The sequence below is a fragment of the Lolium perenne genome, chromosome 4, assembly GCF_019359855.2.
Source record: "Lolium perenne isolate Kyuss_39 chromosome 4, Kyuss_2.0, whole genome shotgun sequence".
Classification (NCBI taxonomy): domain Eukaryota; kingdom Viridiplantae; phylum Streptophyta; class Magnoliopsida; order Poales; family Poaceae; genus Lolium; species Lolium perenne.
Genome location: NC_067247.2, coordinates 69,150,587 through 69,165,048, shown reverse-complemented (window position 1 = coordinate 69,165,048; position 14,462 = coordinate 69,150,587).

Genomic DNA, 14,462 nt, shown 5'->3' with positions numbered 1-14,462 from the left:
CAGCCCAGCCAGCCCTCCGGTCCGACCGGACCATAACCGGGCCGCCGCCCACTCCGGCCCAGCGCCGGCTGCTACCGGGCCGCCGGCCACCTCCCCGGCCCGACCGGCCTGCTCCGACCGAGCGCCCCTAGCCTTACGCGCCGCCCACGCGCGGTCCACGCGGCCAGCTCGCCCCGCCTGGGCCTGGCGCCTCCACGCGGCCCATGCGCCCCGCCCGGTCACTGCTCCGGCTGGGCCGGCCTGCAGACCGGCCTGTCCGGCTGCTGGTCCGGTCAGCCGGCTGGGCCGCCGGCTGGGGCTCCGTTTCTGCCCGTTTTTCTTCCTTTTTAATGCGTTTTTCTCTTGGTTTTTCCCCCAACGGTTATTTCTCTTCTTGGACTATAAATAGGTCTTCTTCCACCTTTAGACAATAAGTTCTTCACTCTCTCTCACCTCCATTGTTGCTATTTGAAGAACTCTCTCTCTCCCTTGATTCCTCCAATCAATCTTGCTCATATTTGAGGATTTGAGAGAGGAGATCTAGATCTACACTTCCACCAAACCGTTTCTTCTCTAAGTGAGGGAATCTCTTGGGATCTAGATCTTGGAGTCTTTTGTTGACTTTCCCCCTTGTTCTTCCTCTCCAATCTCATCCTAGCATTTGTTGCTTTGGTGGGATTTGAGTGTGAAGGATTTGAACACCACCGGTGTTCTTGCTTTGCATCATTGCATAGTGTTGAGCTCTCCACCACGATTTGTTCGAGTGAGAGACCGTGAGCTTGTTACTCTTGGAGGGTGACCTCCTAGATGGCTTGGTGATTGATGCTCCGGTGATCTCTTCAAGAAGATTGTGAAGAGGCCCGGGCTTCTCCTTCGTGGAGCTTGTGAAGTGGTTGTGGAGCTTGCCATCTCCGGAGCGGAGGAAAAGCTAACCATAAGGAAAGGGCCATTATCCTTCGTGGGTGTGGTTCGGAGAATAGGGTGAGCCTTCGTGGCGCGGGGAATCCTTCGTGGGACCTCCACTCCTCCAAACGTGACGTACCTTGTTGCAAAGCAAGGGAACACGGGAATACATCCTCGTCTCCGCGTGTCTCGGTTATCTCTATACCCGAGCTCTCTTTCCTTGTGATAGCCATCGTGCTTGAAGTATATATATATATATATCTTGCTATCACTTGTGCTACATATATCTTATGCCTATCTTGCTTAGCCTTGTGCTACATATATCTTGTGCCTATCTTGCTTAGCTCTAGTTGCCATTGTTATACTTAGTTGAGCTTAGCATATTTAGGGTTTGTGCTTGTAAACTAAACGTTAGTTTAATTCCGCATTCTTACAAGACAAATCCGCAAGAGTTTGTAATTGCCTATTCATCCCCCCCTCTAGGCGACATCTCGATCTTTCAATTGGTATCGTAGCAAGGTCTCTCCTTGTTTAAGGCTTCACCGCCTTGAGAGTAAAGATGTCGGCTAGTATAGTGCACAATGACACAATTGTATTTAATGGCACAAATTATCTTTTGTGGCGAAATTGCTTGCTTTGTAATCTTCGGACCTTGTGTCCACATATAGAGCAATTTCTAGATGTTGGTTTTTCTCCTCCGATGGATTCTCAAAATCTATCTTTAGAGGATGAGAAAAACTTACATCTTGAAGCTCAAGTATCTAATGAGCTTTTATTCTCCTTGAGACCCGATTTTCGTAGGTTCTTGATATATATAAAGAGAAAATCGTCTCATGAGATGTGGATCAAGCTTAAGGAAATGTTTGGTGGATCCACTTCTAAATTGGTCGGTGGTGACTCCGAGGAGCTCTCTTCCCCTTCACATCATGAAGAGCTCCAAGTTGCTTCCACCTCCGGTCGTGATGATATATCATCTTCTTCCACTTCACCAACGTGTTGCAAGACACAAGGTAATGATATGGTGAGTGGTGAGGGAAATTGCAATGTTGATATTGTGCTCAATAGTGATGACTCTTCATCTCTATCTCATTGCAATGTTTCCTCTTTGGACTTAAACACATCTTGCATTGAAAATAATCTACATGCTTGTGTTGATAGTCCTTGCATATCATGTGTAAATTGCTTACATAGATCTCATGAGGATATGCTTGCCTTGTCTTGCTCCCATAATCAAAATGTTTCTATTTCCTCTAGTTGCTTGTTGACTAACATTGTAGAGGAAACCGAACACTCTATGGATCAAGACATGATTTCAAATGAGGATTCAAGAATATCTTCATCTTCATTCTCCGATATGCACATGTGCCTTATGGCAAATGGATCAAAGGTATCCCCTACTTTGACTCCTAACACTTCCTCTAATGATGAGAGTGATGATGATGATAATGATGAAGAATATAATACCTTGGTGCATAATATGGCAATGATATATGCTTCTCTTCATGGTAATAAAGAAGCTCGTGCTAATCTCGAATACTCTATGGATATCTTGAATAAATATAAGGAAACCATAGTGAAGTTGGAATCCCATGTTGAAAATGAGGAAATGAGATTCACTCTCCTCAAGCATGAGCTAAAAGATGAGAAACATGCTAATTTCATGCTTACACAAAAAGTTGAATCCTATATGCATGAAAATGAGAAAACTATTGTTGATGCTTGTGCTACTAACTCTAATTCTTGTGAAGCATCGACCTTAAAGGAGAATGTTGAGCTAAGGGCTCAACTTGAGTTGCTAACTAGCAATTATAGGGAATTGGAAGAAAGTCATAAAAAGCTCTCAAGCTCTCATGATGAACTTCTAATTTCCTATGATGGGCTAAAGTTAGCTCATGAGGCTAGTATCACTAAGGTAACATCTTGTGAGCCTCATATGGACATTAGCACAATCTCTACTACAAATGCTATATCTTCATGTGCTAGTCCTTGTAATCTATCTAGTCAAACTAGTGATACACCTTGTGTTGGATTACTCACTTTGCCTTGTTGCTCTAACAATGAAGCTTCTACTTCCTCTAGTACTTGTATTTCTACTAACCATGTAGAGGAAATAAAAGAGCTCGAGGCCCAAGTCCTTTCTTTGAAGAAAGACTTGGAAAAGCGTCATGAAGGGAAATCCGCACTTGACAAGATGCTAAGTGTGCAACAATCCCCCAATGACAAGAGTGGACTTGGATTCAACTCCAATAACAAGAATAAGTCCAAGAGCAAGAGCAACAAGAAGAAGGGCCAAGACAAAGTCAAGGATTCGGCCAAGTTGGTTTGTTTCAAGTGCAAGGTTGAAGGGCATCATGTTAGATCATGCCCATTGAAGAAGAAGAAGAAGCACTTGAGTGAGAAACAACAAGGAAACGGCCACAAGGTAAAGGTCAAGCTCATGCTCGACCTCAAGTTGAAGATAGGCCACTTCCCAAGAAGAATCAAGATATTGTTCCCCAAGAGAAGAAATCAATAAAGAAGAGAAAGGGGAACACTTGCTACTTATGCCGTGAGAAGGGGCACTTTGCTTCTTCTTGCTTAGGTGGTACCTTATCTAACCCTATAATTGTTGATAATGATTATTCTCTAGGGAAGGATAAGGATGGCAATGTGTTTGCCAAGTTTGTTGGAACTCAAAGTGGTTTCAAGAAAAGAACCATTTGGGTTGCCAAGCCTATTGTGACTAACCTCCTAGGACCCAACTTGGTTGGGGACCAACAATCTCAAACTTGATCAATAGGTACATGAGGAGGTCATTGGAGACTTGGCTACTTCATGAAGAATTAAGGGATCTTCATATATTATATTTTGACCAAGCCAAGTCATATGGATTATCATCTATATCTTATATCCAATGTTCCTCTTTTGCGGTAACTTATACTTCAACTCATCATATTTATTGTAAGTTACTTGCCCCTTTGCATGTTTGGTTTTGTACCAAATATGTGTATGTATGTGTTGTGTCTTACTTGCTTATTTGTGTATTCAAGTATGTTTGTTTGACTCACCATATACTTGTGTATTGCCTTGAGCCTAATGCATCTTGATGATATCTTATTTGGCTCTCTTGAAGTGATTAATGGAACATCCCATTTTGGGGGAGTGATATGCTTTGTGCATCTCTCTTTCTTTAAAATGTGTGTACATGGGTACCACCACTTAGTATTGATATTGCAAGATTATCTAGTCACTATGTGGTGTTCCATACTCATGAGAAATTCAAATTCTAAATATCCATTAATCATCTCTAGTTGAATTTTAGTTGCCTCTTATTTAGAAGAAATGTTTTATCACATTATGGGGGAGTAATATGTTTTGTACATATCACAAGCCTAGAAAATGTGAACATATGAGGTTATGCCACTTAGAGTTGATGCTCTTAATTATTCTTGTTCCTAGGTGGCATGTTTGCTCAAACAAGCTCCACTTCTATTAAAAAGCTTTTATTGGCTCATCTTATGGACTCTTGTTTGATTAAGAAATTCTTGGTACGGTTTTTCCTCAAATACATATCTCTATATCTTATTTGGGACACCGTTTGCTTCAAGTTATTCTAATCATTGCCGTGCGTGATTGTTTGACTAGTTGAAGCTATCAAGAATCTTAATCCGTGCATAGTGCTTAATTCGATATACTTATCCTATGCCTTTTATTGTGAAGTTGATCCTTACTATCATTATAATTTCACCACCGGAAATTATTTCCAATATACTCATTGTCTTTGACAATTGATAACCTTGTATGTGGTTGAATTCATGGATCATCTTCACCTTGGATTGCTTCTTACTTCCTTATTTTATTTCCAAGAAATCTTTATTGTTCCCATATGTCTTCCTTGTCCCTTTGAAAAATCTTTTGATAAATCCTCTTGATTCATATCAAGTGTTTATTTTGGAATACATACCTTTTCCTTACGGTACATTGTGCCATTGTGAAAAGTGAGGGTTTGGTTTATTTGTTCGAACCTTGCTCTTTTGGGAGTTTGCTATCTCATTCCTTCTTGCATATTTTATTAGCTTGAATGAGATAAATCTTTGAGCATGTTTGCTTTATTTCATCCTCTATGCTCAATGGTTTCTTCTTAGTTCACTTGTTGAACTTTGTTGAACAAATCTTTTGTGATTTGCTTCTTAGATATAACTTGGACAACAAATTTGTTTTGTGGCACCTCTATGCCTTATCTAATTCTTTTGGTGTTTTGTCCAAAGTATATCCTTCTTGGATTGTTAAAGGTTTTGGTGCATGCTTATATGTAATTTGTTTATACTTGTAGTATGCTTGCCTTCTTTTGATCCATTATGTAGGATATACTCCATCAAATCCTAAATGGCTAAGATGTGCATGAAATTCAAACTTCATCTAAATATGCACATGTTTATATGGAGTGTGTCCTATATATTGTGGTTAGTCTAACCATGTTGGACCCAATAAGTTTGGGGACCAAGATGTACTTGAATGATGTTTTAGGTACATTGGAGATGCAATGGAGGCTTGTCTCATCTATAAGGAAGGTGTTGTCACCATATGAGGATTGGAGTCAAGCTAGGATGATCGATGAACTCTTATCTACTACATCAAGCCATTGCCATCTCGGTAACAAGTATCTTATTCATGCACTCTCATATAGCATCCAACCTCTTGTAGGTTGTATCTTGGCATGAAATTATTTATTTCGAAAATATTGCGGTTCTTGAAAAACCCATTTAAAGTAAAACTTCTTATTGAACATTTGAGTAATTTGAGAAGATGCATATGATAGGTTATATATATATATCATATTTTATGATTCACCTATCACAAATATGCCCTCTAGCAATTTATTGCGTATCAATTCCTCAAAGAGCTCTTGTGTGCAATATTGATGAATTTGTGAAATAAATCCGTATTTGTGATACTTGTTGCCTTTCTCAAAACACTCCAACTAGCCCTACTTCCTTTATTGTTAGTTGTAATGTTTTTGAGGTTTAACTTAGTTGAAGTTCATTCATATATACCATAAGTGAAAATTGGAGCCATAGGCTATATATGCTTCTTAAGCAAACATCCTTTGGTATATTTTATGACTTCATATTGGATATCTTGTTTTTATCTATTTTGTTAACCTCTTGTGTGTGCATGTTTCTTTATGGATCACTTTGTCCACTTTAGAAACTTATATACATAAGAGTGTTAATCCATCACCTTGATATTCTTGATCTTTGCCGACCATCTTTTACCCCTTTTGTTTTTAGTGGGTTGGTAAAGAAAACTTATGAGTGATTGGTTTATTTATTCTCTTCATGCACTCATATCTCGTAATTGTTGGATTAAAGTTGTTCTTGATAAGCATACTCTCTTTATCCTAGTTGTGTTCTAAATGATATATAGGGAGTGAGGATTCCATGTTTGTGCATATTGTATTCAAATGCAAACATGATAAATTGTGCACGAACCTTGGGGAGCTTTCTTATTTTTAGAGCACTATATTTCTCTTATCATGATATCTTTGTTTGTCCAATTGGATCTTTGATTGCTTGCTTTATTTGTTGAAGCTCACTTCACCATGTTATCTTTATGCAATCTTTGATCCTCAATATAGTTTGACTTCCTTCAAGTATTCATCATTGGATATGTGCACTTGATTTCACTCAAATTATGTGAAGTGCACACTTTGGGGAGGAACTCACATTATATTGGCCTTCTAAATTTTTCACCCATTTTGACAATCGATGCCAATGGGGGAGAAGTTTAGAGGGTTTAAGGGAATGGTTTTATACTTAAGTTTGGTTTGTGCTTAAGTGTTTTGCCTCTCATGCATTCCATATTTATATGTCTTGCATGGTTGTATATATATAGTGGAAACTATCCCAAAGGTTAATCTTGACAATATATGCAATGAATTCATGTTCATCACACGTGCATACATTGTGGGGGAGTTTCCTCTATATATATTGGTTCTACTCACATCCATTGCATTTGTTGTAGTTGTGTGAGTAGAGCCGGTTTTGATATGGGCTAGTAGCTTTGTGTTACTTGACCATATCAAATACAACCTCTTGTATACAACTTATTCTCGGATAAGTTGCGTACTTGTCACTAATATTCATTATATAAACCCTCTTATTGTGGTTGTCATCAATTACCAAAATGGGGGAGATTGTAAGGGTATATTGCCCCTATGTGTGGTTTTGGTAATCAATGACAACCCCTATGGACTAATGTTTTCATTGAGTTTATATGAAGGAATATTCCATAGGATCTACTTGCTCTCCATGTGTTGGATTCAAGTATGGATGCCATGAAGATAAAGGTATACCTTGTGTATTGGCATCAAGATCATCGGTATGAAGATATATATGTGATATGATCAAGAAGAAGAAATGAAGATGGAGTTCTTATGTGGAACTCAATATTAGCCATGCTCTATCTTAAGTGAGTATGAGAAGATACAAGGTTGAGTTGGGCAAGTTCAAGTTGAGCATCTTGAGTGGATCACATACTTGAAGCTTGCCGTCCATTTGGTGATGATGGACATGTGAAGATGTGCATCAATAGAGCTTTCCCATCATGGTGTATGGGGGAGCATTTGTGAGTCTTCACGAAGCGACGATGATCAAATGAGGCATTCCGGCTTGAGTGAAGCTTGAAGAGTTATCATCAAGATCGAGCGGGATGCGCAAGGCAAAGGTATGGCATTGCTAGGTTTTCCTTTTACCGGTCTCAAGGTGGATGTTGGGAGACCGGATTATAGGATAGATAGCCGCACTATTAAGAGGGGCTTTCGGTTGAGTAACTTGATCACATCGTCTTAGGGAGCTCAATCCTTTGCATACTTTGCATATCCTTATTGTTTCTTGGTGTTTCTCTATGTGAGGTTCTTGAGCTTGTTGCTAGCTTTACAACAAGCCCAAGTTCATCGAAAACGGAGTTCGCATGCATCTTCTATTGCGTTTTCGAGGTTGGGTGATTTTACCGGGTATTCATGATATAAGGTTCTACCCTTTTATATTCATGATAAAATCCCCTCCTACAGGTTCTTGAGTTTGCACTTTCTATTGGATAGTATTCGTCGTTATCTTTCCAACAAAATTGGTTTCATGTTAATCGGAGTTCGGGAGCAATAGTTATTAAAGAAAAGGTAAAAGAGAAAAGAAAAGGAAAAAGAAAAAAGGGGGAGGCGGCCGGTTGCCGCCCGGCCTGCCGGACCGCATGCCGGCCCACCCGGTCGACCGGGCGGCCACCGGCCCAACAGCCGGGCAGCCCAGCCAGCCCTCCGGTCCGACCAGGACCATAACCGGGCCGCCGCCCCACTCCGGCCCAGGCGCCGGCTGCTACCGGGCCGCCCGGCCACCTCCCCGCCCGACCGGGGCCTGCTCCGACCGAGCGCCCCTAGCCTTACGCGCCGCCCACGCGCGGTCCACGCGCCAGCTCGCCCGCCTGGGCCTGGCGCCTCCACGCGGCCCATGCGCCCCGCCCGGTCATCGCTCCGGCTGGGCCGGCCTGCGCAGACCGGCCTGTCCGTTGCTGGTCCGGTCAGCCGGCCGGGCCGCCGGGGGCTCCGTTCTGCCCGTTTTTCTTCCTTTTTAATGCGTTTTTCTCTTGGTTTTTCCCCCAACGGTTATTTCTCTTCTTGGACTATAAATAGGTCTTCTTCCACCTTTAGACAATAAGTTCTTCACTCTCTCTCACCTCCATTGTTGCTATTTGAAGAACTCTCTCTCTCCCTTGATTCCTCCAATCAATCTTGCTCATATTTGAGGATTTGAGAGAGGAGATCTAGATCTACACTTCCACCAAACCGTTTCTTCTCTAAGTGAGGGAATCTCTTGGGATCTAGATCTTGGAGTCTTTTGTTGACTTTCCCCCTTGTTCTTCCTCTCCAATCTCATCCTAGCATTTGTTGCTTTGGTGGGATTTGAGTGTGAAGGATTTGAACACCACCGGTGTTCTTGCTTTGCATCATTGCATAGTGTTGAGCTCTCCACCACGATTTGTTCGAGTGAGAGACCGTGAGCTTGTTACTCTTGGAGGGTGACCTCCTAGATGGCTTGGTGATTGATGCTCCGGTGATCTCTTCAAGAAGATTGTGAAGAGGCCCGGGCTTCTCCTTCGTGGAGCTTGTGAAGTGGTTGTGGAGCTTGCCATCTCCGGAGCGGAGGAAAAGCTAACCATAAGGAAAGGGCCATTATCCTTCGTGGGTGTGGTTCGGAGAATAGGGTGAGCCTTCGTGGCGCGGGGAATCCTTCGTGGGACCTCCACTCCTCCAAACGTGACGTACCTTGTTGCAAAGCAAGGGAACACGGGAATACATCCTCGTCTCCGCGTGTCTCGGTTATCTCTATACCCGAGCTCTCTTTCCTTGTGATAGCCATCGTGCTTGAAGTATATATATATATATATCTTGCTATCACTTGTGCTACATATATCTTATGCCTATCTTGCTTAGCCTTGTGCTACATATATCTTGTGCCTATCTTGCTTAGCTCTAGTTGCCATTGTTATACTTAGTTGAGCTTAGCATATTTAGGGTTTGTGCTTGTAAACTAAACGTTAGTTTAATTCCGCATTCTTACAAGACAAATCCGCAAGAGTTTGTAATTGCCTATTCACCCCCCCCCCTCTAGGCGACATCTCGATCTTTCAGTTTGTGTGTCAATGATGTGTCGGCCCGCAACTCCCCGCCTCGCTTCTCGCTTTGGCCGGTGTCCCCGTAGTGTTCCCTGTGGAGCGGGAATGGGCTCGGGACACTGGACATCGTATAGGGCATCACCGGGCGCAAAGAGCCTTTGGGGCGCACGACTGGGAACGATAAAATGTCAAGCGCGCCCTAAAAAACTTTAGGGGACGTTTCGGGGAACGCGACTGAAGATGCTCCGAAAAAACTAAATGAGCTCGACGAGCTAAGGTGAAACACATTGAAGGAGCGAAAGAATGCAAAATACTTTCAGCTAATTACCAATTATAAATATATTAGAAATAAGATCTTTCGCTTCGAGTACAACTAGGATACAATTATAGTCCAAGAAAATTTAAAGAATTACATGGGAGCTTTCTGGAAGCGACTATTAATTTGGGGCACAGGTCCAAAGAAGCTTTTCTTTGGTGGAAAACGAATTTGCTGATGTTCCTTCATTGTCGGATGAGGGAAATAGTATCCTCACAACTCCCTTTGTAGAAAACGAGGTGCACGAAGCTAGTATGCACGTGGAGAAAAATAAGACGTCGGGCCTAGATGAGACCCCTACGAAGTTTTTATAATTTTTTTGGGGAATATTGAACATGGCCTCATGAAGTTGTTTGAAAATTTCCAACAAGGGGGGCTCTGTTTAAAGTTAATTGTGGTACTATCATCTTACTTCCTTAAATGGAAAATGATGCTCAGATCAGCAGTAGAGACCAATTTTCTTGCTGAATGTAAGCTTCAATTTTTTTTCAAAATTTAGCACTGATCGTGTAACAAAGGTTGCATATTTAGAAGTTAGACCAACACAAGCAGAGTTTATACCTGGGAGACATATTTTAGAGGGGGATAATTCCCTATTACATTATTGGGCATATCCATTCATTTTAGAAGATCAAACAATGGGGGATGGAAGCCGGCACAAGATCGTTTCGTGAGAGAACTCACAAGTTGGACTGGTAAACTTCTCTCATATGGGGATAAGCTAGTTCTAATAAACTCGGTCCTAATTAGCCTTCCCATGATTATTGTATCATTTTTTTTGAAAACCTAATCAAAGGGATACACAAAAGACTAGATTTTCAAGTCGCCACCCAAGCTTGACCCCTGCATTAGCCAAAGACAAACTAGTCAGGTCGACAAACTCGTAGCCCACATAGATTGTTGCTAAGTTGCCACCCAAGCTCCATGTGAGGCCACGACCAAGACCCATATGACCGCCAGCCCAGTGTCCACTAACGTAAACCACGGAGCCATTGGCCAACCCGCCGTGAACCCGTCGAACCACAAGGTGGTAAGGCCCAAGATCTCCAAGGCAACTCCTCCAACAAGGTAGTGATGTGTCCATCACCAGCCTATTCTAGATGGAGCTTTGGTTTTCACCGGGACAATTTGAAAACACTTGCGTCGGCCGGGACACTCTAGAATAACGCACACAAGAATAAATACGAGGCCCGAAGCTGTCGTCGCCATCAGCACCGACCATAGCCGTTGCATGGCTTTCACACGGAGTTTGACCCAGCCACAAAGTTTTATGCACCGGAACGACGTGGTCTTCAACGGCGCGGTGGCATCGCAATTCACCATTAGGGACAAAATGCGAGGGGAGTTCGATAGGTGGCGGCTAGCCAAGCTCTTCCGTGGCATGTTCTTTGTTTTTCTTTACCATGACAGCATGGAGAGTAGGCTTGTGTGGGAAGCTGCCCACAGCACAACTGTGACTTCTTTAACACCCTTCTATATGATTATACATCTTTCCATGATGTATTCTTAGAAAAAATAAAGAATGAGAATGGTACGTGCGGCATGGTGATATAGAACTGAGATTTTTTTTTTTGCGTGTTATAGAATTGAGAAACTAAACAACGGGAAGATAACAGTATAATTCGCTCGTGCCAAAGTAAAGTCAATTGGATCCATGGAAAAGAAAAGGTAAGGTCAATTGGGATTATGGAGAGCAAAACCGGGCCTGGTGAACCGGCTCGTATCGGGTCAAAGTACTACTATACATACGGAATTTGCGGATAGGATGGCGGCGACCGGTGCAGGGAAGATGCGCGGCCACGACCAACTGACCGCGTGCGCACTCGTTCGATCTGGAAGACCGGTTCGCGTGACTAACGGCGCTCGGGAAGTGGCCAATTGAGCACTCACGGCGCGGGAACCAACTTAATTTTAGTTCTCACCGGGCAGGTATCTCCTAGTGGATTTGCAGTTTTGCACTCGACGTCATGGCATACTAGAGGTCGGCTAGTTGCTTCGATGGCCGATTCACCATGATTTTGTCCCAGTGGATTTTTTCATGTAAAACTCGTCAAAGACATGTGTGCCCGTGATACGACAAAAGATTAAACACTATTCTTGAAAATAATCTGGTTCTGAAAGATCTGGCCCGTTGGCTCCTGCCGGCGGTGAGGTTGATGGTCCTACGTGGTGTGGCATAATCGCCGCGCGGGAGGTGCTTGGACCAGTGGTTCGTAGGCTGGCGGCGTTGTGGGTCTCCCTCATCTCCGTTCGATAACGTGGGAGTACGGAGGTTCGGCTGCTCCGAGCGAAAGTTGACGGTGCGGCAGCTGCGGATGTCGCTATCCTCTTGGGGAGTTGGGGCCCGTCATGGAGCGCTCGACCTCCTCCGCTCCCGGGGCATAGTTTTTGGTTGAAACCCTAGGCCACGCTGCGTAGGGCCGGACGACGGCGTCGATCCACGTCGCTTCCCTCTTGGGGGCGTCGTCTTGAAGACTTTGTTTCCCTAGCGTGCTTTCCTGAGGCTGGACTTGTACGGCATCACGGCGGATGGTCGGCGATGTGTGAGGTCCGTGTGGTAGCTTGTGTGGCAACGATGGCGGTGTTGAGCGATGGTCTGGTAGCGTCAAGACGTTGGCTTCGGTGCGCGTCTGAGCTTCTTCGTCTTGTGCTTCACTTGTTGTGGAGTCGGAGCTACTATGATTCGTCGGGAGTCTTCATTTGAGCTACGATGACCCAATCCTCCTAGCGGTGCAACTGTCGACGAATATGTGAGTGCATATTTGGTTTGTATAATTGTAGTTTAGCTTTGGTGACATATTGACGATTTCTTGGTTTCTTTTGCAAATGTAGGACCGCATTGCCGATGCGAGGTACAGAGACATGACCGTCAGCAAGCACAAGAGCTTCACCATGCATCATTGCTTTGATGTGCTTCAGCACCTCCCCAAGTGGAAATTGAGGGATGAAGAAGTAGCACCGAAGAAAGCTGCAATGGTTGCGCTCGACGACATCGAGGACGAGAAGGAGGGCCGAAACGCTGACAAGCCGAAGGGGAACAAGAAGGCGAAGGAAAGGCTCAGCCTCGAGGGGGAGGCTGCATTGTTGAGGGACAAGTTTGGTCAAATGATGAAGTCGAAGGAGGTGATAGCGTCCAAGACTTTGGAGACCAAGCTTGTCATCATCGAGACGAAGAAGGAGGTGAGCCTTGCAAAGCTTGAAGCCAGCCGAGAGGAAGCAAGGAACAAGGCCAAGTTGGAGGACATGAGGATCAATGTGAAGAAGGCCAAAGCAATGAAGCAACTTTTGGCCGAAGAGAGGGAGATCATGATGATGAACACCAAGGACATGAATGAGCAACAACTGGAGTGGTGGAAGGAGGCCTCGGCAGAGATCACGGCAAGAAGAAGACTAGCTCATCAAGAGGCAACTAGTGGTGGCGATGTGACTCCAGGAGGTGGTGGCGATGGTGCTGACGACGGGCCAACCTCGGTTTGATACCGGCGATGAGTGGAGATGGGGAACTATGAACTGTTTGCTTTGATTGTGTCATTTGATGTCTGTTTGCTTTGATTGTGTCATTTGATGTCTGCAGTATGAACTATGCATGAATTGTTTGCATTTTTTGTTTCGTTTGTTTGATCATATGCAAAAAAAAATCATAAACCATGTTTTTACTGGTTCGAAAGCTGCTGGCGCAAAACAGAGCCCGTAAACAAAAACTGTAAAACAGAATTACTGTTTTGGTTTACGGGCTCTGTTCTGTCTAGCCATTTTACGATCCGAATACGCGAGTTCGGTGAACGGAACTCCACTTTTTCAGTTCTCGTTTTTACGGGCTCTGCTAGAGATGATCTTATCCTCTTTAGAGCTCGTCATCAGATTCAGAGATGCATGTTGCTTCACGAGGAGCCGCTTGTTTGGCGTTGGCCGGCTTGAGCTACACGGTGCCACTTCGGCGAGGTCTTGGTGGTTGGTTCTTTGGTGAAGCCGGAGTCGCTGAAGAGTGATGGCGATGACGTTGAAGGTCAACCGCGACGACTTCTCGCTTCGGTGGCCTGTGTATCTTGTGTGGGTTGCCAGGGTGGCTCTGTGTCCCCGCAGCGGTCGTGCTCCATGACGGTCGCCGAGGCACTTGTTTCGGTTTTCGGCCGGTTTCCCGCTAATAAACTGGCCAATTTCTGTACTTTTACTTTATTAATGAAAATGGAAAGTCTTTTGCCTCGTTTCAAAAAAAAACTTCTTCTGAAAGAAAATAAGCGCCAAAGAATTTTTGAAATAATTGCTTCAGTGTTATTTGTTTTTAACCACATTACACTTCTAAAAAATTATCATGCATTCTGGTGCAACTTTAATAGAGCAGTTGCACCGACACAAATATTTGGTCATCCTTTTAAAAAGTCATGCATTGAATTAGTTAATGTGGTTCCATAGCGAAGCACGGACAATATGCTACTATATACATCGACCTTCCTTTGCCCCCGAGCGACAACACATCCACACTCATTTATAAATTCATGATGTCCCTGCATTTCTAGTGTGTGATTTTTATCGCACTGATTGTTGGGCCGTGCTCTAGCCTCTTAATTATCTTCCTCTTTATATACACCGACTTTCCTTTCTTTTCTACTTACTTGCT